The sequence below is a fragment of the Aotus nancymaae genome, unplaced genomic scaffold (genome assembly GCF_030222135.1).
Source record: "Aotus nancymaae isolate 86718 unplaced genomic scaffold, 86718_ANA_hifiasm-v0.15.2.pri h1tg000062l, whole genome shotgun sequence".
Lineage (NCBI taxonomy): Eukaryota > Metazoa > Chordata > Mammalia > Primates > Aotidae > Aotus > Aotus nancymaae.
In genome coordinates this window covers 21,451,252-21,475,724 of record NW_026988476.1, presented here as the reverse complement: position 1 = coordinate 21,475,724, position 24,473 = coordinate 21,451,252, and the positions used below count along the sequence as shown (strand labels likewise).

Genomic DNA, 24,473 nt, shown 5'->3' with positions numbered 1-24,473 from the left:
ATCCACCCCCATGATCAAATTACCTCCCACCAGGAACCTCCCCTGACATAGGAGGATTACAATTTGACATGAGATTTGGGTGGGGACACAGAGTCAAACCATATCAATCATAAAAAAAAAGAAAAGAAAAGCTTATATAGAATTGTGGTCTGGCATCCTGACAGCAAATGTCAGTTTCTTTATGAAGATAAAATCCTTTTAATTGTCAGAGTAAGCACCCTCTAAATGTCCCACTATACATTCTTAAAGTGTGGAAATGTATTCATTTTTCATTCTTTATTGAATAAACAGAGAGGGGTACAAGTTGATGAGGAGTGGCCTTTGGTCCACTGTGTCAGGAACGCAGAAAGATAAGGCTCCCAATTGTGCTGTTAAGTCAAATGATGCTGATAGAACTTGTGGAGGAGACACAGCTTCCATCCTTGGGTTAGTGACTCATTGTGCAGGAGGATGACCATCTTTTACTGCCCAACTACATCTCTCTACCAATGTGAACAGAGAATAGCAGCACAGTGATCACCTGCAGATAGACCTGGCTTTATCTGTACATAACACCAAAAGAAAAAACCTAGACTCCAGAAGGAAATAAAAATTTTCAGTCCTGTCAGAATCCTCAATTTCTTTACGTAATTTGGAGGTGTTGTTTCTGATCTACAGGTTATTTTAATGGTGGTAACTGTTTTTTACCCATAAATGTTGAGGTTATCTTATACTTCTCCTGTGTAATAGTTTTCCTTGGGAAAAATCTCATAGGGCAGTCATTTATAAGGTATGTTCCAAAAAACACAAAGTCATCAGGAATTGGGGGGGAGGGGGAGGATTCTGAGATCAACTGGAGAAGCACATGATTAAACAAAGCGCAGTAGGTCTCTATTGTAGGACTTCTCAGAGACCTTAATGTGCTTATAAGGGTTGACATTTGTGTGTGTGCACTGTGGGTGTTTTATGTATTATGTGTCTGTTGTGTGAGTATGTATATGTTTTCCGTGTGTTGTATTACAGAATTGTCTTTCAGGGCATATATAGAGTATGACCTGGAAAATCCAATTTATTTAACATTAACTTTTCAGATATACTGCTTAAGCTGTAGTTTTGTTTTTTTGCACTTTAAAATGTCAATGTACTTTCACAGCAGATAAACTGGTTCCTTATAACAGAGCGTTTTCTTCTCAGAATTTTAGCTAAGATTGTACAAAATATACTTCTATTAAATAAATATTGTTCCCTATCAAGTCTATAATCAATTTGGAAAGTGCTCATCTAGAAACTGAATACATTTCAGCCTTGATACTAATAATACAAAAAAAATGCAGTATTTTAGACACTATTCAAAGAGGAAATAAAGTACTAGTGAAAGAGTAGCAATCATACTTCAAATATTATAATTTTATATTAAATGTTTTTATTTTGTTATTATATACAAAATAAATTATAAAATAAGAGCATTTTAATATAAACACAGAACATGAATGAAGCTTATTCATTTTACCATGATTTAAATACTGACATTGCACAATTCCTAAAACTTTTGTGATTCATAAGTTAATTCCCAGCTGTTAAGTACTTAAATAATGTTAATATGGTATCTTCTTTTTCTTTCTGGGCACTTCCTTCCTTTACTTGAACTAACAATTTTCTCTTCAGCCATTCTTACCCATCTGCAGTACCTGAGCAAATACGCTGGCATACAAAGGCAAATCATGATTGCCTTGCTTAACTGCAGAAAGTCACCCAGTGCCTATTTACCATCAATCAATTAATATTGTGGTTCCAAATGGTAGTCTGGCAAAGTTCAACAATTCATTTATTTCAAAAGTTAAGGGAAATTCTACTCACTATAACTAACTAAATGTCTTTCCTTTTAGACAAATTACATTAATTATAGTTAATCTATTAAGAATATCCCAAGTTGATCAGAAGCTATATATAGGTGATGAATTAGATGGGGAGGGCTGGGCTCATGCTTGTAATCCCAGCACTTTGGGAGGCCAAGGCAGGCGGATCACTTGAAGTCAAGAGTTCGAGACTAGCATGGGCAATATGGTGAAACCCCATCTCTACTAAAAAAATACAAAAAATTTATCTGGGCATGGTGGCATGTGCCTGTATTCCCAGATACTCAGGAGCCAAGATCATGCCACTGCACTCCAGCCTGGGTGACAGAGCAAGATTCCATCTCAAAGAAAAAAGAAATAGTGGGGAAATAAAAAATAAAAAGAAATGATTACTTAATAAATAACTTCAGCTAATATAATAAAATCTTGAAAACATAAGGTACATGGAAAAAATAATGAAAACATTTACAATTATGGAATTTAAAATGCCCAACCTCTGATGAAAATGAAAAACATTTATTGAGAAGTTACTATGTGTCAAGTAGCACATTAAGTGACTCACATGTACCATTTTATTCCCTCTTCATCATCCTAAAATAGGTATAATTTTTATTCCTATTTTACCATAAAGATAACAGATTCAGAGGGGTTAAGTAATTTGTCGTGGTTGCACATCTAAAAAGTAGCGAAGCTGAGATTTCAACACACTCTCTTATACTCCCTGCCGAATATGGAGAGTGTATTAAATTTCTGTCATTTCATAACATATTATCACCAGCTTAGGGGCTTAAAACAACACCACTTATTATCTCAGTGTCTATAAGTCAGGAGTTGAGGCATAGCTTAACTGGGTACCTTGCTCAGGGTCTCACAAGGCTGTGATCTAGGTGTTAAGACAGCTGCATTCTTTTCTGGAGTCTGGAGTTTGGGGTCCTCTTCCATCTGTATGTGATTTCAGAGAGTTCACTTCCTTGAAGCTGAAGGACCAAGGGCCCTGTTTTCTTGGTGGGTCTCAGTCAGGGGCCACTCTCAGACTCAGGAATGCTGCCCACAGTTTCTTGCCATGTGGTACATCACTACTTCAAGACCAAAAGGAGAATGAATCCTTCCAGTCTGCTATAATGGCGGCTTACATAGCAATAACATAATCACGGGGGTGACGATCCCATCATCTTTGCCATATTCTATTCACTTGATGCAACTCATCAGCTCCAACAACACTCAAGGGGAGGAGAATATACAAGGGTATGACTCATTGGGGTTTATCTTAAAATCATACCTACTGTAAGTACCAATGTTCTGTTCCTGTTTTATTTACTTAACTGATGACTGTCTTCTGGATTGGAGTCAGTATTACCTGGGAAAATACCAAAGCAGTCAAATTAACCATGACTTGTACATATGGCAAAGACAGAAACAAAATGATAGATTCAAGTAGACAATAGGGGCTCCAACTTCTGTATGCTTGAGGACTAGTGTGTCTACAGTAAATCTATGATTTAATTGTTGAACAATTTGAAGTCAATATTAGATGAATTCCCCCAGTAAATGAAGAACATTACTTAGCACTCAACACTAAAGGCCAATTTTCCAAAGGCCAGTTTCTCTATTAGTGAACTTGGTTTAAAATAAGTAAAGACCATTTAAGTACTCAGTTTTTCTAACTAATAACCAAAAAGATCAACATCATGTTGAACCTGATCCCCCCTGCCCACTGAAAAGAAAAAGGTTTTAGTGACAACTCTCAGAATTGGTGAATTTGGGACCCAGCTGCTTATAGGCATTACCCCTAGCAGGATAATCAAGGGGTACTCCCTTCTTTAAAGCGCTATCGTACTGGCTCTGCTAGTCATTCCTTCAGGGTTACAAGGAAGTTATGTGCACATATTGTTAACCAACATAAAAGTTTATTTCAAAGAATCATGGGAAGGGCCAGCAAAAGGAGGCATTATTCATCAGCAGCATAGGTATTCAGGGACCTTAGCTGATCCATTAAAATGTGCAGCCAGCATCATGAACAATCAGGGATATTTGCTCACTATTGCTCCAGAAAAAACAACAGCCTTAAGCTGAGTCATCAGCTTTCTCTTTAATCATTTGATATATATTCTTCTAAATGGAGGATGTGATTGGGCCATTTAGCACTGCATGGTATGGAGGGATTTAATGGGCACAGTCTCTGCCAACCTCCCAAGGGTGACTGGTTCCCTTATAGCCAGCTCACACAGGGTTGCCTTCAGCTTTGAGCCTGGCCCACGTCCAGCAGGTGGTAGCCAGTTAACAGGAAACTCCACTCCCTAAGAAAGAGTGAACATGAACCAATTAATGATTATAACAATACTGGCAAAAAAGTTGCGGAGGGGGGGCATTTTTCTTAAAAGATGAATATGTAAATAAAACGTATTTACAAAAATGTATGGATATACCCTTCAGCCCAGGTGATTCAAATGAGGGAAGTATATATATATATGTTTATGTATCAAACACCACAAAGATATTTAATCTCTTGGACATTTTGAGAGTCTTTGATTAAGAATTTACCCTAAAGAGAAAATACTGAAGTGAGAGAAAAAATATATGTTTGAAAATAGACATTACAACATTGTTTATAATACCCCCAAATCAGAAACAAACTAAATGCCCAATAATAACAGATCATGAAATAAGATTTTCTAACACCAGACATTAAATATAACTATGAAGTTATGCAGAAACTTGGGAAAAAGGCAAGCCAATTCTTAAATAGGAGAAAAGATTATATAACCACATATAACCTTTAGGATTTGAGTTACTGCCCACTAAAACTTTGACTCCACCCTTAATTTGCTTAACAAACAGTTAGCAAAGATGAACTATGTCAACCTTTCCTTCAAGTGATCACAAATTCCATCTGAGCAACATCTGAATGAACAGGATTTACCTATTTATGCAGCATAGACCAGCACTAAGATAAAGGATAGTAGATTGAGTTGAATCTATCTCTAGGAACATATGCCAAAGAAACAACCCAAGATGAACGTGAATAATTATGCATACAAACTTTATACCAGTATTTACACTATAACAGTATTTACATTACTTTATACCAGTATTTATACTATGCTAGTATTTACATTAGCAAGGTATTTAAAAAAGATGGGAAAATGAGATTTCCATAGTCACTAATTCATTTAAAAAGTATTTATTGAATGCTCACTCTGTATCAAGTATTATTCTAGTCATGGAGAATACATCAGTGAACAGAAATAGCTTATGTTTTTATGGGTAAAGACAGGTACTAATGAAATCAACCAGTAAATACTTTGTATGCTGTCATAGGTTGAATAGGTCCCCCAAATAAGATATGTTGAAGTCCAACCCCCAGGATCAGAATGTAAACTTATTTGCAAATACGATCATTGCAGGTGTAACTAGTTACATTAAACTGGTCATACTGGAGTAGAATAGGCTCTTACTTCAATATGGCTGGTGTTCTTATAAGAAGAGAGAGACACAGAGGGAAGATGACCATGTGAAGATGGAGGCAGAGACTGGAGCGATACATCCACAGCCATGGAATGCCAAGATTTGCCAGCCATTTACAAGAAGCTAGGAGACAGGCATGGAACACATTCTCCCTCTGAACCCTCAGAAGGAACCAGCCCTACTGACATTTTGATTCCAGACTTCTAACATCCACAACAGAGTGAAAATAAATTTCTGTTCTTTCAGACCACCTATAGTTTGTGGTACTCAGTTATGGCAGCCCTAGGAAATGAATATAAATGCCACATAGAAAAAGCAAGATGCAGAATAGTTAAAATAGGTAAGATTGCAGACAAAGGAGTATTAGGTAGAGAGATTGCTCTTTATAAAGACTATGTAAAGAGAGTTTCACAGGTAAGATGTTGTTTGAACAGGAACCTGAAGCAAGGAGGGAACAAGACAGGCAGGCATCTGGGGACAGAGCATACCAAATCAGGATGCAGCAAAGCAAAATTCCAAAGGGAGAGGAAGCTGGATACCTGTGTGCCTGGAGCAGAGTGGATAAGGGCCAGAGGGGTGTGGGATAGAGGCAGTGGTGGGAGATAGAAGCCCTTACTAGCAGTGACATTGCAATGCCTTTGAGGGTTTGAGCAGATCCATAACATTATCTGGTTACTCTGTTGAGTATAAACTGTCATGGGACCAGGATGGGATCTGGACAAAGACCCACCAGGGGCCTCCTGAAATCATCCAACCAAGAGATGTAGATGGCTTGGGCCAGTGTGGCTGCAGGGAAGGTGAGTTTAGATAGGAATTCCATCTGATTCTGGAACTACTCAAAGGGCAAGACTGGCACGTTTTGTAAAGGACTGGATGTGTGATGTAAGAGAAAAGAGTCGGAGAAGACCTCAGATGAGGTTTGAGGCCTGGAGGTTCGAGGTCAAGGATGGAGTTGCCATTTGCTGAGAAGGGGAACCTGGAGTACAGGTTCATTAAGTTTAGCTTAAGACACAGTAAGTTTAGTATGTCATTAGTTATCTCAGTGGAGCTGTCAAATAGGCAGTATTCGGGGGAAAGTTCAGGCTGGAAATAGAATCTGGGAGTTGATAGGGATGGATGGTATTTGAGGCTATGATGCTTGAATGGGCACTCCTGGCAAGTGAATGCAGATGAAGAAGGAAGAGGAGAGGTCTGAGGCCTTAGAACTGAGTTCTGGGGCAGCTCCTGCTGTTAGAGACTGGGGAGAGATGAAGAGGTTCTGCAAAAGAGACTTAGAAGATTCTAAGGAGGAGAAGCAAGAGAGAAATATCCCAGCAGCCAAGAAGAAAATGTTTCAAGAAGAGAATGGGAAAATATTATGCAGCCATTAAAAATAATGTATTTGATACAATATAGCGACTATAAGTAATAATTATACATATTGTATATATATGTTATATATTATATATAAACAATTGTATAATTGAAAGTTGCTAAGAGAGTAGATTTCAAGTATTTTCACCACACAAAAATAATAAGTATGTGAGGTGACAGATATGTTAATTTCATTATTCCATTATATACAACTAAGAGAGTAGATTTCAAGTGTTTTCACCACACAAAAATATTAAGTATGTGAGGTGACAGATATGTTAATTTCATTATTCCACTATATATATCTAAACAACATGTTATATACTACATATGTATAATTTTTGTTTGCAACTAAAAAAAATAATACATTTGAATCTTAACATTACAGAAATAGGATGATATAATCTCCACTGGAAAAAAAATTAGGTCTCCAAACCGTATGCAGCCAAATCTTAATTTTGTTTAAAGAAACATATGTAGGCATAGAAAAGAAAAATCTGAAGAAGTATAGGGATGTAAATAGTTACTTCTGATTTTTACTTTAGGATGGCATTTGTTTTCTACTTTTATAGAAATTTCTAAGCTTTTTACTATGAGCTTATTTCCCAATAAATATGTATATAAAATTTTTAAAAATCATAATAGCAAAGACTTTTAGATCCAGTGTTTTAAAAGCAAAAATATGTAACACTTGTAAAGTCTTTAAGCAAGACAGTAGGAACTGTTGAAACGACACGTAGTTAAGTTTCCTTGATTGTCATCATTTTGCTGTCTTCTCCTCCAAAAGAGAAAGCAGAAAAATATTAAAATTTTTTCTTTTTTTTTCACTTGTGTTATAATGATCTCTCTTCAGAAAGAAGGGCATAATTAAAATAATGTAATTTTTTTTATTTAAATAAGCATTTCTATAGAAATGTAGAAGCTGGGTTTCCATTTCATTGTTAAGGATCAAGGTAACCTTGAACAGGTCACATAATAAGTCTGGGTTCTGGTTTCCTAATGTGGGTTAAATGAGATTGACGATGCTTCACAGCTCATGGTGTGGTTGTCAGACTCTCCGACTAATTTAAATTACAGACAGTGTAGTTGTGAGAGTGAAGAGAGGCCGCAGGGATGACTCTTCCCCCAGCATCCTCCAGATTCTGACTTTGTTGCCAGCAGCCAACACTGGCAGTGAAAGATGGCTTAAACCAGTTGGCTTGCTTTCAATGCCCATAATTGGCCACACTATCTCTGCAGATGGTCCCTGAGGGCACAGCTCCTGCTTGGCAAAAGAAAGAGTCAGTGGTTTTCAACCAGGACCCAGAAGTGTAGGTTTAATTTCCGAAGCTGGTAGTAAGAATGGGAGCCACGATGCCCTGTTATTAGCCTGCTGGAGCCAGCAGTCGACCTGAGCTCCGCCCACCCTGAGGTCCTGCCTGGGCATGTGCTGGAAGTTCCTTTAAAGAGATTCAAATAACAACATTTTATGTCTCAAGATACCAAAAGCATGAGGGGCTGTCTGGACTCAGCAGGCTGCACATTTCTCCAAACAAATAATTTATCACAGATTCTTTTAGTAATAAAACAGGGGAGACAGAGAAGTTCAATAATAGAAGTAATCAGTGCAATTATAAAAGTTCCAATTATACTCTTTGTTATGAAGTTAATTGCTCAATAAAACATACATACAACTCAAGAACAACAAATAGAGCTGGTTTCTACTCTAGGAATAGAAGCTGGTTGTTTTCCACCCAAAAGCAAGGTAATAAGCAGAAAGAAAAAACTCTTTTATTTCTCTTAAATAGTAGGTACACTCAGGAGACATTCTCACTACCAGGGAAAAGAGAATGGGATTTGGAATCTGTAATGTGATCAACCACTTGCATACCTGGATGAGTTCATTAATGATTCTGAGACCCCAGTCACTTCCTATTTTGGTAAAGATTGGGCTAATCATATCCACTCTCAAGGTGGCTGGGAGGATGAAATGCTGAAAGCACAGCTGGCTTTTTTTGGCTAACATTTATTGTGGGCCTACTTTGTTTCAGCAGAGCCAGGCTTTGGGTAACCCCATCAACCATAAGCCTTCCAAAACTCCACATTACCTTTCCCAGGACTGTTCAGTAAACATCAGGCTCTCTCTTCCCCACAATGTGCCCACCAGGCACTTTGTGCAGCCACAGTCTCCAACTTCAATTTGTGCATCTTCAATTCTGTGAAAGTAGTGACAAACTACTGCTGCTTCCTTCATGATACCTCTCCACAGTAATCTTCCTCCCTCTCAATCAACTCCTGCCATCCCCTACCGAATTGCATTTTCCAGCACTCAGGAATTCTCAATTAATCTGCAATTTCTCTTCCTAGAATCCTTCCCCGAAGAGTCCTGATCACATGTGAAACAAGTTTAGCCATTGTGCAAATTAGTTCTGTGGCCAAGTTCCTAATGCAAAGTCTAGCAGAAGCCAAGGGTGGGACTGGGAAAATGAAGTCAGTGTGACAGCCCCATGGTGAGTTGGAGGGTTGGAAGGCTGTGTGATACAAAGGAAAAAAACACTAGACAAGGAGTCTCAGACTCTCTCCCAGATCTACCCCTGAGTCCTGTGGCCACCGTAACATACTTATTATCTATGGGCTTCTATTTCCTCACCTGCGAGATCAGGAGGTTGAGATTAAATCAGACATGGTAAATAGGTGGTACTGGTGCCGTCATTCACTCATTCACTTACCTCCCCCCACTCCACACACACACACATCCATAGCACATATCATTAACCAATCAATACATTATTTCCTGCAGAACCCAGACTAGCCCCAGTACTCCAGGCAATCACCACCAAACAATCAGAGTTGGCATAGAATACAATATTTCTCTGTACTGTCCTTGAGCTATAATCTAAAAATCCCCTTTAATATTTGAACATTCTCTCCTATGACACAGTTTTCTTCAGCAAAAAGGTTTGCAGACTCAAGAGCATAACCATAAAGTGGGGCAGTGTAACTTCCTAGAAATCAATAGCATGTACCGTCTAATGCCTCTTTATACTGCAGCTCTGGGCAGACGGCAAATGGCCAGGCCAGCCCGCCATGTGGGGAAACCAGTCCTGACTATAACCCACAGCTCCTTGTCCATGCAATGGGAGATGGTCCTTTAATGACCAGCACTGACTTTTCATTGGAATTTCCAAAGAGCATGTCCCACGAGCCTCGTTTCACCACGGATAATCAGACTAATTCCTCAGACTCCACAGTGCCAAGTCTCTCCTTACTTGCTAGCTTCAATGTCTGCTTTGGCCTCCTGCCCTGCTTGTGAAGCTCTGGACCTCTCCACCGTAGATTCCACAGCCCATGACCTCGACTCAACTCTGTATCTGGCTCCAGTCACCCCGGCTTGATTTGCTGCCCCTTCCCCTGCCAGCCAGGGCCCGGCAGCCCCAGAACCGCCTGCCTTCTGTTGCCCCATCTGCACCTGGCCACACAACTCCAATGCTGAATCTCTCCAGACGTGTCTGATGCCTCAGCACTTTCCCTACTAGCAGCAAGTGGCACTCAGTGTTGGGCACTCCTCTCGCCCTGAGGGGACTGTGGAACAGTGGGATCCTTGCTACCCTATGGCCTTCAGTAGCATCAGTAGCTCCCTTTTCTTATCTGAATTTCTCTGCCTGGTTTCTAAGGTACTTTGTGCTCCAGCCTATCTTTCCCACTTCCCATCACCCCTCCACACTAGCCACTCTGCTCTTTTGGGTGCAACATCAGCCCCCATGCCCACTCTGACCTGAGGCCTCTAGACATCATTTTCCTCTTGCCAGGAACTTCCTCTCTTCTTTCTCAAGGTCCCCAAAACTACCAATTCTTCACAATCCAGCTTACATCCCATCTCCTCCATGAAGCTTCACGAGTATGCACAGCTTCGATTTTTACCTAACATTTAACTTCCCCACTAGATAATTTAGTACTTAATTATATATTACTTCACAGGACTCACAGGATTTTACAGAGCGGAAGTTCTTTGAGGGCAAGAACCTGCCACAAGGCCTGAGTGTCTCTCCCTGGTGACATTGCAACAAATAAACAAGCAAAACAAACATTATTGAGCTCCTCTCCTATGACAAAAGGGCTGAAACACTTTCTAATTCGTTTTTTGAACCATTGAGTAAGTATGCTGTGATGCATCAAATTCTTGCCTATCTATGTCCAATCTGGATCATAACAGATCCTTCTCTCCCTGAATTAAAGAAAAAGTTAGATTATGCTGGAGTCAAAAAAGTATTTGCCTATTAGGCTTTAGCAGTGGTTTCCGAAATTTTAATACACAGTCATCAGGGGCATTTTCTAGAAGAGCAGATTTCTCAGCTGCACTGATAACATTCCTGATTTCGTGGGTCTGGGAGAGGGCCTGAAGTGTGCATTTTAATAAGTGGTCTAGGTAATTTTGAAGTAAATAGCTCTGAAGAAGGTGTACTCCGAAGAAAAAAATAGGGCTGTGGGAACCTCATTTTCCAGAGACAATTAACCTTTCCAGAGACAATCTGCAATGGGTGGGGCAAAGGCAGAGAAGGGGTCACCACCCCCAGAAAGGACTATCCAGATTTTCCTCAGCCTCTTCCTTGGTTACAATCCATCTCTGATTATGAAATCTCTGAGACCCTCAGCCAACAGGTCATTTGGCCTTGAAGAGTCATTTTTATCTGCAGAGATCTCCCACCCACAGGCCTCAACTCAGCCTGCCCTCACTGGACGAAACAAACACACCAGTGCTCTCTTCACCAGCTGCAGTGTTGGGCTTACAGGTTATTTTAACTCCATTATGAATCAGAGCAGAATTATGAATAATTCATATGAGACTTGTCACATCTTGTTTCAGTCTTTCTTTGGCTCATAGTTTTCCTTGTTTGGCCTTTCAAATACTTATAAATCTGATTATTTTAAAGGCTTTGAGTCTGGAAGACTACATATACAGCATTACACAGAGTCTGGCTTCTCATGGCTGACATCTCAGTAAGCTCTCAAATTTACAACACCACATGTCAAAAGTAAGGAAACAGAGAAAGCTTCCAAAAAGGCAGGGCAGAGCTGGGTAGGGTATCTCGGCTGAGTAATTCTTCTGTGTGTCTTAGCATGCCATATACAGAGGCCTGAGGCCAAACAGATTTCCACAATAACTTTTGCAGTCTTATTAACTAACACCCATCCTGTTTGCACATGGGAACTTTGTAAGGTAGACAACTGTTAATAAGAAAGAAATAAAGTATTTTTTAGAAAAATACCCTTGCCCCAAAGCAGATGTTAAACAACCAGGCTCCCAAAAGAATCTTGTATAAATGATACTCTAAGATCATTTATATGATCCTCTAAGAGTTAGAATCTCCACTTCAAATGAGAGAAATATTCTCTAGAGATTTCCTCTAACTGAGGCAATGAATGTTCTCATGAGCTTCCTGGGCACAAGAGATACCCCAGAACACTACTGTTGTTTCTTCTAAGAAGATAGAGTTCAAGTGCTCTGAAGAGTAATAAAACTGACCATGTTCTCTTCTCCCTCTGATGCTTGATTCCACCCCTGGGGTTCATAATAAGTCTGTGCAATGTGTTTATTGAAAAACTGGTTCTCACTTTCTTGCAGGTGTGCAGGGTTTCTGAGGCATGAGCAGTTGAAGAGTGGGAAGACCATCTGGAAAGACTGGGAGTAAGCACGCCCCATCTGATGGAAGAAAGGAAGTGCAGGCCCACCCATCGTTGCACCTGGGTCTTTTCACTAGCCTTCACACTGCTCTTGCAAGCCCTAAGGAGGACATTGCATCAAGCTGATGGGCTTGTGTTGAGTTCTCTTTCAACTCATCCCAAGCCTTAGGAGAGTCATATTTCTGACAACTAAATTCAACTAAGTCTTGCTAAGCCTCTTTTAAATCATGATTCTTCCTTTGAAACAATAGCCACAGACATTAAAGTCATTAACATTTATCACCATTCACCAGGAGGTCAGAGAAGAGCACCATGTAGGAATGGACAGCCTTGTGGGTGTCATGGATACATGGCCCCATCTGGAACCCTGGGGCACAGACATCATGAGCAGAGGAGGCAGCAGGGCCAGTGGTGGATGCGAATTCTGCCGCCACCACTTCTAACCAGTACACCCTGGGCAGTGGACTTGACTGCTTTGTTCTTTAGTCTCCTCTTCTGTGAGGTTGAGATAATGACAGCAACTAATTTAGGGGATTATTGTGAGAATTAAATGAGATTATCTATGTCATAATAGGAATACAGTAAGTGCCTTACAACTGTCAATTTTTGACTCTGTTTTCCAGAAAAGACAGATGTAGAATTTAGTCCTCATGATGGGTAGCTTTGAAGATGTCAAAAGGGACAATGCCTCAGAGGCTGGCGGCCCCTGACATGGTGAAATAGGCAGCTGTGTGGTCAGGTCAGGGCACAATATTCACATGCTCCCTCCCCTGACAGCAATGATCAGGTTGTCTACGGGAAACATCCTATAGTCCGACATATCTTGTTCCCCACCTTGGACAAAGTGGGAGAGAAAATCACAAAAGGATTTCTCTGCTCTTGCTCAGTTTTCATCTCATGAAAGAGTAAGACTTTCATCAAATTTCATGAGTGCACACTCAAGTTCTTACCTGGCAGAACTAATCTTCTAGGGGAACAATAATAGGTCATGTTAATTAAGTACTCATTCTCCTAAGTATATTTTACATTATCTTACATTATCTCATTTTTTTCTCATCTCAACCCTCTAAAGAGGGTCTCTTATCATCCCCATCTTACAGAGGACACTGAGCACAGAATGGTAACTTGCCCAAGGTCATCATTTAGCCAGAACTTAAACCCATTGGATCAAACTCCCTACCCACTCTACAAAGTTATGTCTCACCTCAACCAGCCCTCTCTCCTTCTGACTCACTTTGGTATTTCATTTTCTTATTGACATTTGATAAGAAAGTCAGATGGATGATGAAGGATGTTGGTGAGCCTTCATTTTAGCAACGTTGTATCTAGCACTTAATCATGTGACAAATCGCCCTACTAGGACTAGGGGATAAATGGAGGGGAGGATATGCAGTCCATGTCCCTAATGAGCATTCCATCTCCTTGATGGGAGGGGGAGAGAGAGTAAGAGAGAGAGAGGCAACGTGAAATAAAAACAACAATATAAGAAAGGGAGGGAGGAAGTGAGAGGAAGCAGATATCTGGGACTGTACAGTACAGATGGGGTGATTCAACTCCACTAAAAAGGTCAGTGTGTTTTCTTTGCTTTTATGGTAAATGGAAGAACCGTAAGCTTAGAGATCTTAAATAGCAAATCCTGGTTTGCTCAGCAAGTCGGTGAGGGGAGGTAGGAGTCTAGGGTCTGACTCTGAAGCCCACACCCTCCTTACCTCACATATGTCCCCCTGAGCCTGAGAGGATAGTTTACAACCATGTCCTCAAGGGCCCGAATGTTACATAAACAAGCTTGGGCTTTATTCTCTAATGAATATAAGTACCTACAATGCTTCTCTACTCTAAATTTTAGAGCATCATCTAGGGATTGCCGGGCAGAAGGCAAATCCCACTGGTTTCCTTCTGCACACATATATCCCCTCCGGGGGTGTCCAGTGAGCCAGTCAACTTTTTTCACTCTTTTATGCAAACACAGCAGCTGGATTAGCTGCACCTGCAGCCTCTGCTGTGTCACACATGATAAAAGGATCAAAGCCTAGAACATGACTTCAGACTATAATTTAAGATAATTAAGATTTTTAACCTAAATTACATTTTAACATTTCATAACAGAGCTGTCAAGATTCTATCTATCAAAACTCTATCAAGCAAACAAAAGAGGATAATTATATTTTCAGACGCATGCAGTCATCACTCTACTTAAGTTCTCATAAAAAAGACTTCTGTCTTCTTTCACATTCTCATTTTCAATTGCTCTTCCTCTTCCCACCCACCCTTGGATTCTGAGACTAGACATTCTTAAACAAGAGGAAAATATACCAAAGGAGTTTATAATTCAGGCCATGAAAGTGTTTCTCAGAAGCAGCAATTCTAATTAGAACTGCATCTAAAGGAAATATCTCTTCGTTGGTAGGGACATCTTGCCTCACTAAATAGACTCTGATTGGGGATGGGGAAAAGGCAGCATATTAAACTCCTCAAATCAGAGAACAATGAAATGCCTAAAAGCTTCCTCCTGGAAGCTGAATTTGCTTTCATCTTGTCCTATTAAGATAAGGAGATTGTTGCAAAATCTTTGTGATGCCAAGGGAAGAATACTAATTATTTTGGGTATTGTTGGATGCCTGCCCATCATCCAATTCACCTTTCCCCCGACCATTAGGAATCAGCCATATCATTTGGGTAAAAATGACCCTACTCCCGGCTGCAGAGGCCTCAGACATTCAAGGTAATCTTATCCTCTTTAAGACTGTGATTGATTCAGGAACTCACAAGGAACACAGGCTGCAGCCAATCCATGCACGGCATCCCCCAGTTCCCGTGACTGCTCAGGACAGGGGCACAGGATCTTACTTGGCCCAATGGCCAAGAATGAAGCCCACAAGTTTTTCTGGACAGTAGAGAGGAGAGAAATGCTCTTCTTTTGGACCTCTGTGTGTAGACATTGGACCTGGAACTGTTACAGGCATTTTGCTATCAATACAGGAAGCCTAAGGACAAAGCCTGCACATGGAGGAGGATGAGCATATTAAACTCCTCCAGGCACATGCCAGGACCGTTACAGAGAAATGGAGCAAAAATCCTGATTAAACTGTGTGTGAACACTGACACAGCCAGTTTGAGTTAAGTTCTGCTTTGTTTGCCACCAAAAGTATCCTAACTGATCCACCAACTCTACTAGCTGAGTACAGTGTTCTTAGCTTTGTGGCATCATAGCCCTTTGAAAATCTGATATAGACCAGGATCCCTCTTCCCAGAAAGACACATGTACAAAAAGGTCACATAGAATCTAGGGGAGACAGGGGCATGAACTCCAGATTGAGTCTCCAGCAGACTGGTTAGGCACTTAGGCTTTGAGGTAGGATAGATCTGGGTTCAAATCCTAGCTCAGCCACTACCAACTGCATGACTTCAGGTCACCTTATGTAACTCTTCTGAACCTCATTTTATTATGCCATTAAATGAGAATAATAATATCTACTTCACAGGGTTGTAAAATGTAAATAAAATCATGTATGTCTAGAGATTAGCATAGTACCTATCTCACAGTCACAGCCCACAGCTTATGGCATCAAGCAATTAAGAATAGTCCTTAAAGCACTCCAGAAAGAAAGCCCTTAAGATAAATGTCCATGTCAAGTGTTAGAAGACGCACAGAACTGAAGCCATGACTGATCTGAATATGTAAAGGAATTGGTCCTAGATTTTGGGAAAACTTGTCATGAGGACAGGAATTTGGGTAATACATAGCTTCTTAATATGAAAAGTGTCTAGATAGTTCTCAAGACTATTATGGCATCAAACATGAGAAAAAGGATTTGATCCACCTGGGGCAGAACAGGGAAGGTCTTGTTAACAGTAAAGTTTTTTAAAGGCAAAGCAAAAGAGAATAAAAAAGACTATGGTTGCACATCTGCAGACTTTCAGAATCATAAGACCAAAAACTAGTAATTTCCCATCCCAGCCCAACAGAAATGACTCACTGGTCTGTCCTTTATAGGCCAAAATCCCAAAGTTTCTTTTAAAAAGGTAAAATTATGGTCTCCATGGGCAATGGCCACACTGCCTAATATCCTTGCCTGCTATTCAACTCATGTCCTGCCCACCCACCTCCAGCACCTGCAAGTCCTGCTCCACCCAGAGGCTCTCCTGGCCGCTCAAATTTCAACGAAATTGTAAGGCTCTTCTAGTGTGCCCCCTTGATTTATGACTTGCAAATGTCATCAAGAATGGAAAATCCAGGACACAGCCAGGAAGAACACAGTCCAGGGACATTTTAGAGCTGATACAGCCCATCTGCTTGGTCTTTCACTGCAGTTCTCTATTTCTACCTTCTACTACCTTATTTCTCTTTCTGCATCAAAACACTTCTTTTTTTTTTCCACTCCATTTTTCTAAGTAGGCCAGTCACAAATAAGCACCTTTTTGAAGGCTAATGCAATCCCATCACTGCATTTTCTACACTTAACTCAGTATGAGGATGCCAAAATAAGTCCCAGTGAAATGGCACAGTGAATTGACCCCTCCCTACAGCCAGTGGACAGCAGGATTGGACTGGAAGTGTGTCCCATCCCAGCGTATTATGCCGGTTAAACTCATTTCTTCCTGTGAATCTTTTCCTTCCAAACACTCTCAGCATTCTGAAGCGTAAAGATCACAAATTAACAAGAAAAGGTGAAGAGCTGTTCTGACTTCCCACTCACAGCCAGTGATGACTCAGCAACAAAGTTCTGCTCCCTTCTAGAAACCACCCAGACAAAGAAAGCAAAAGGAAAGAAATGCTGACAGAGACTCACAAAGGCCACTGTGAAGCACCAAGCACACCAAGACATCCTATGGAAAGGGAGGGCAGACACAACCACAGATGACACGGAGAACAGTCAAGCCACAGCACTACTAATCACAGTCACCACTCTGGAGAAATACTCCAAAGGGCAGCTGCAGAGGTGGCAGCCAGCTCACTGAGGAAAACGTAAGTCACAGCAGAGGAGAGGAGAGGTGCTGTCAGGGAGTGGCTGTGTTCTGTGTTACTTGCTGCACTTGCTAAGCCAAGACTTCAACCAGAAAGCAAAGGTTCCAGGAATCATGGGCAAGCATTTGAAGAAATGGGGCTCAACGTCCTCAAGTGATGTTAAAATATTTGCCATGACAGACCCCCTCATGGCTTTAGAGTATGACAATTTCAAACAAAATCCCTGGAAATATTTTAAATTGCTGAGCACCTAATATGTATCTTAAAAAAAAAAAAAAGTAGTGTAATAGTTCTGCAAGGCTGACATTCTCATATATATATATGTAATTTTTTATTGCACTTTAGGTTCTGGGGTGCATGTGCAGAACATGCAGGATTGTTGCACAGGTACATATATGGCAATGTGGTTTGCTGCCACCATCCCCCCGTCACTCGTATTTGGCATTTCTCCCCATGTTATCCCTCCCCAACTCCCTACCCCCTGCTGTCCCTCTCCTAGTCCCCCGCAACAGACCCCAGTGTGTGATGCTCCCCTCCCTGTGTCCATGTGTTCTCATTGTTCAACACCTGCCTATGAGTGAGAACATGTAGTGTTTGATTTTCTGTTCTTATGTCAGTTTGCTGAGGACATTCTCACTTTTTACAATAGAAAGTTAGAGCTGAGAGACCCCAGGCTATAGCTCAGAGCCACTAAACTTTCCTCCAGAAAGCAAGGATCTAGGAAATAACCAAGCCACAAATAATTACTGGTATACTCGGCAATGAGAACTATTTCATGGCCAAGACCACAAGCTGGAAAATCTCCTTCCTGACCTCACCTCCTTCACTTCTTTCCCCACAGCTCTCTCACTCATGCTGATCTGTCCTCACCTTAGCTGAGTCTCCATTTTCTAGATTCTTCGTCTCCTCATTCATCAGAGTCTTTCTGGCTTCTTTTGCCCCTTACCCAGCCTGGAATCCATTATAAATGATTTAAATGGGGCTTTTGCAGGAATCTTAGAATTGCTCACTCCCAAACTGCCTCCTGTGACTGGATTGTCAATCATCTAATCTGGCAAAATCACACTTTTCTTCCCTCTATCCATAGCTGCCAAGTAGTGTGGGAAAAATCACCAAAGCATATAGATTGTATCCCACAAGTCTATTTTCTCTAAATGCTGGCTGGGCCCTCACTCCTTCTTGACAATCCTTTCTGTTAATTTTTCCTGTTGCCCTTCAGCACTTCTAACAGCATTAGTCTCCTCAGACACATAACTGTCTGACTGCCTAACCTGCAAAGAAAAACTCATCTCTTGTCATTCTAAGAATAAATCATTTCTTGAGGGCTCTCTCAAGTTTTTTACTCAAAATATTTCTGTATTTTTCATCGCAGTTTTACCTTCCCTCATACTGTAAAGAAAGACATATTCCTCTTCCTTTTTATAAAGTTATACTGTACCTGGGCTCCTCATCCTTTAGCTTCTCACTTTCTCTAGGACCTTCCTCCATTAATTTTCTCCTTGCTCACTTGGGATTTGTCTCTCAGTGGCTGCTAGCTCTATCCTCTTTGTTATAACAAATAGCAAGAAATATTTGACTTTCCTGAAATCATGTGTAAGCTATTTCTTGAAGGGACACTTAAACCAACTGAGAACACAGAAATCCCACAAGGAAAAAAAAAACGCTGCTGATAATGAACTCTATTTAAAAATAAAGCATTAAAACAACAACAAAAATAAAAATAAAGTATTACAGTACACACACACACACACACACACACATAAAGAATACAAGACCAAGAGGGACTGCAATGCCAGCAGATGTAATTAATACATGAGAGAATTATCATTCCAAGTACTAGGACAGAAGAGAACCAAAACAGACTAAAAAATACATATATTTAAAATTATTAAAACTTTATTAAAAAATATAATAAAAGTATGAAAAAGGACAGATTTTTTTTTTTTAAAGCAGAATTTATAGGAATGAAAATATAGTGCTTAAAATTAGAAGCTGAAGGCCAGGCACAGTGGCTCACACCTGTAATTCCAGCACTTTGGGAGGCTGAGGTGGGCAGATCACTTGAGGCCATGGTTTCTAGACTAGCCTGGCCAATATGGCAAAACCCCATCTCTACTAAAAATACAAAAATTAGCTGAGTGTAGTGGTGCATGCCTGTAATCCCAGCTACTTGGGAGGCTGAGGCATAAGAATCACTTCAAACCAGGAGGCCAAAGTTCCAGTGAGCTGAGATCACACCACTGCACTCCAGCCTGGGTGACAGAGTGAGACCTTGTCTCAAAAATAACAATAATAAAACTAGAACCTCAAGGTATGTGGCAGATTAAACAGAGTTGAGGAGAATATTAGATAAATGGGAACTAGATCTAAAGAAATTATGCAGAATATAGCAGAGAATAATAAAAGATGGGAAATACAAAAGTAGTTAAGAGATACAAAGGCTAGAGTATGAAAGTCCAAAATAAATCTTCCCAAAGAGAAAAAAGAGAGAAAGAGGGTAACATTTGAAAAGACAATGGTTAAGATTTTTCCAGAACTCAATGTGTAATTCCTCAGAATGAAAAAGTACCCAAGTGCTGAAGAGGCTAAATGAAAATGAATCTACTACTAGACACACTGTGGCAAACTTGCAGAATACCAAAAACAACAGAAAGTCTCCCAAGCAAACAGAGAAGAAACAAATTGCCTACAAAAAAAATGACAGCTGGATCTCCAGCAGACTTCCCATTAGCAACAGAATATCCCACAGGAAAATCAAATTGTATTTTCATACTATTGTGAGAAAACAACTGTCAACCTAGAATACAACACCTAACTCAACAAAACTCCAAGAGAGGAGAATAAATATATTTATGGACAAAGGCAAGAAGAATTTACCATTCAGAGACTCTCACTGAAATACCTACTACAAATACACCTCATTAAGGAAATTTAGTCCAGAACAAAGAAGTAAAAAGCAAGATGCAATGATGAGCACAAATATCAGCACATATGGTGATAAACAGAATTGACTGTAAACAAAGCACAATAATAATTCAGACAACTAATGAGGAAGTTAGAACTAGATAGAAGACAGTAGTACTCACTAGCAACATGGAAATGGAAAAGGAGCTGAGTTTAAAAAGTGGACGCTCTCAGATGAACGGATAAAGAAAATGTGAAATAATCCACAAAATTACATATTTTATATATATATAAATTCCACATATAATGGGATATATAAATTATTCCATATAAATTCCATGTATGTATACATATCATTATATACATATATATATATCTCATTTTAGATATACACTCACACACATATATATATACATATATACATATGACTATAAAAAAAGAAGGAAATTTTGCCATTTGTAACAATATGGATGAACCCAAAGGACATTATTCTAAGTGAAATAAGCCAGACACAGAAAGAAAAACACTCACTTATGACCTCACGTATGACCTCACCTATACGTGGAATCTTTAAAAAATTGAACTCATAGAAGCAGACAGTAGACGGTGATTTCCAGGGGTTAGGTGGACAGGGAATGGGAAGATGGCAAAATAAAGGATACAAACTTTCAAGTATATGATAGGTAAGTTCTGGGAATCTAATGTACAGCCTGGTGGTTATAGTTAATAATAGTACTATTTGGTATACTTCAAATTTTCTAAGAGAAACGATCTATAGTATTCTCAGTACACAAAACAGTAACTATGTGAGGTGATGAACTGCATTAATTCACTTGAATCTGGTGATGTATACGTAGGTCAAATCATGTATACATGTAGGTCACAATGTATACGTAGGTCAAATCATTGCACTGTACACCTTAAACATATACAATTTTTATTTGTCAAGTGTAACTCAATAAAGCTGAACAGACAAGTGGAAATCCTCACATTGCTTGGGAAACATCAACTTTAAACTTAGTCAAGTATTAATGACAAGAATTTAAAGATTATCACTGATAGAAATAAAAAGCATAACTCCCAAACCAGGAAAAGAAGAAAAGGAAAAACAAAGAAAACTCAAAAGGACAAAAAGGGCAAAAAGAAAGGAGAACAAAGCAAAAAAAAAAATTAGATGGAAGAAATAAATCCAAATATACTAGTAATAAATGTAAAAATAAATTGAAACCACTGGCTATAGTCTCAGGCTGGAATTTTTGAAATTCCCACTGTATGATATTTACAAGGTACAGATGAAAAAATATGCCAGGCAAATAGTAAGTGCAAGAAAGCTGAGAGAGCCTTCTTACAATCAGAAAAAATGGAATTTAAGACAAACAGAGTTATTAGTATTGAACACACTAAATGAGAAGGGAAATATTTTTCAGGAAGATAGAATGACCCTGACTGTTGTGCTAGACAATAAGGTCTCAAAATATATAAAGCAAAAAGCTACAAGATTATAAGGGGGAAAAATGAAAAAAATCACAGAGGTAAATTTTACTACATCTTTGTCAGAAGCAATGTCACCTAAACCAAAAATTGGTAAGATACAGAAGATTCACATAATAATCAGTATTGAACTAAATAGTATTTAGAATTCTGAGATGAAGCAGAAAAACATAACTTTCAAACAATGGAACACACATGCCAAATGAGGGGTACTTTTTCCCCTGACATCAACAGATTCTGACACCAAATGTGTAGGGGATTTTCCACACCCACAACTAATTCTACAATTCCTTGGCACCAACTAGGTGTTCTATAATTCAGTTCAATCCTGACACTAACTAACCAGAGTTAGTATCACACACCAAAGGTTTAAGGACTCAGTACCATGAATCAGTCACATTACTGATGCCTCCATCTGACTTAGCTACAAGGTTGTAGAATCCCATAATCCCCTCCTTTAGGTTGTGAACAGCTCACAGAGCTCAGAAAGCACCTTACTTATACTTATTGGTTTATTATAAGGGGTACAAATGAGCCAAATGAACAGGTATGTAGAGTGAAGTCCAGATGTGGCCCAAGCACAGGAGCCTTTTTCCTGTGGAGTTGGGATGTGCCATCCTCCCAGTATATGGAGGCATTCACCAACCAAGAAGCTCCCCAAACCCCATTGTTTAGGAATTTTTATGGAAGTTAAATCACAAAGGAATGATCAAATATTAACTCAATCTCTAGCCCCTTCTTTCTACTTGGAGGTTGAGGGGTGGGGCTGAAAGTTTCAGGCTTCTAATCAAGGCTTCTGGTGACCAGGCCCCACCCTGAAGTGATCTAAGGGCCCAACCAATAGTCACTTCATTAGAACAAAATATGTTCCTATCACCCTTATCTCTCAGAGAATAACAAGAAATTCAGGAGTTCTGTCAAAAACCAAGGAGAAAGATCAAATATACTTCCATGATGCCACACAAAGAAAACATATTTCCAAATGACTTGTGAGTTAATAACTCATGACAGAAATTACTAGCACGACATGTCAAAATGTGTGATATGCCTAAAGCAGCATTAAAAGGAAAAAGTAAACACACACATACACACACACACACACACATATCACATTGAACTAGAAATAAGGTGAACTAAGCATTCAATTCAACAAGTTAGAAAGAGAAAGATGGAACTTGAAGAAAGTAGATGGATGCATATAATAAACATAAGGGGCCTCTAGGAGGCTGAGGCGGATGGATCACTTGACCTCGGGAGTTTGAGACCAGCCTGGGCAACACGGTGAAACCCATCTCTATCAAAAACATAAAATAATAGACTTAAAGAGAGCCAAATCAAGAACAAACTGCCATTCACAATTGCTACAAAGAGAATAAAATACCTAGGAATACAACTAACAAGGAACGTAAAGGACCTCTTCAAGGAGAACTACAAATCACTGCTCAACGAAATAAGAGAGGACACAAACAGATGGAGAAACATTCCATGTTCATGGTTAGGAAGAATTAATATCGTGAAAATGGCCATACTGCCCAAAGTAATTTACAGATTCAACGCTATCCCCATCAAGCTACCAATGACCTTCTTCACAGAACTGGAAAAAACCACCTTAAACTTCATATGGAACCAAAAGAGAGCCCGCATAGCCAAGTCAATTCTAAGCAAAAAGAACAAAGCTGGAGGCATCACACTACCGGACTTCAAACTCTACTACAAGGCTACGGTAATCAAATCAGCATGGTACTGGTACCAAAACAGAGATATAGATCAATGGAACAGAACAGAGGCGTCGGAGGTGACACAACATATCTACAACCACCCGATCTTTGACAAACCTGATAAAAACAAGCAATGGGGAAAGAATTCCCTGTTCAATAAGTGGTGTTGGGAAAACTGGCTAACCATATGCAGAAAGCAGAAACTCGACCCCTTCCTGACAACTTACACTAAAATTGACTCCAGATGGATTAAAGACTTAAACATAAGGCCTAACACCATAAAAACACTAGAAGGAAACCTAGGCAAAACCATTCAGGACATAGGCGTAGGCAAGGACTTTATGACCAAAACACCAAAAGCATTGGCAACAAAAGCCAAAATAGACAAATGGGACCTGATCAAACTCCACAGCTTCTGCATGGTGAAAGAAACAGTCAATAGAGTGAATCGGCAACCAACAGAATGGGAAAAAATTTTTGCAGCCTACCCATCTGACAAAGGGCTGATATCCAGAATTTACAACGAGCTAAAAAAGATTTACAAGAAGAAAACAAACAAGCCCATTCAAAAATGGGCGAAGGATATGAACAGATACTTTACAAAAGAAGACATACAAGAGGCCAACAAACATATGAAAAAATGCTCATCATCACTGGTCATTAGAGAAATGCAAATCAAAACTACATTGAGATACCATCTCACGCCAGTTAGAATGGCGATCATTAAAAAATCTGGAGAAAATAGATGCTGGAGAGGATGTGGAGAAATAGGAACACTTTTACACTGTTGGTGGGAGTGTAAATTAGTTCAACCACTGTGGAAAACAGTGTGGCGATTCCTCAAGGACCTAGAAATAGAAATTCCATTTGACCCAGCAATCCCATTACTGGGCATATATCCAAAGGATTGTAAATCGTTCTACTATAAGGACACATGCACACGAATGTTCATCGCAGCACAGTTTACAATAGCAAAGACCTGGAACCAACCCAAATGCCCATCGATGATAGACTGGACAGGAAAAATGTGGCACATATACACCATGGAATATTATGCAGCCATTAAAAATGAGGAGTTCG

At 39.7% G+C, this 24,473-nt stretch overlaps 1 protein-coding gene across 13 annotated transcripts in view; it reads right to left on the bottom strand.

The window, feature by feature from the left end:
• Positions 1–1,365: 1,365 nt before the first annotated feature.
• TMX1 (thioredoxin related transmembrane protein 1) overlaps positions 1,366–24,473 on the bottom strand; it is a 94,210-nt gene continuing 71,102 nt past the window's right edge. For 6 of the 13 annotated variants that reach the window (XR_010338584.1, XR_010338587.1, XR_010338586.1 and 3 more), the window contains one exon: positions 1,366–4,132. The gene's annotated coding sequence lies outside the window, so the exon portion shown is untranslated. The remainder of the gene's footprint in view (positions 4,133–24,473) is intronic. The other 7 variants (XR_010338592.1, XR_010338593.1, XR_010338594.1 and 4 more) reach the window with 5 other exon arrangements.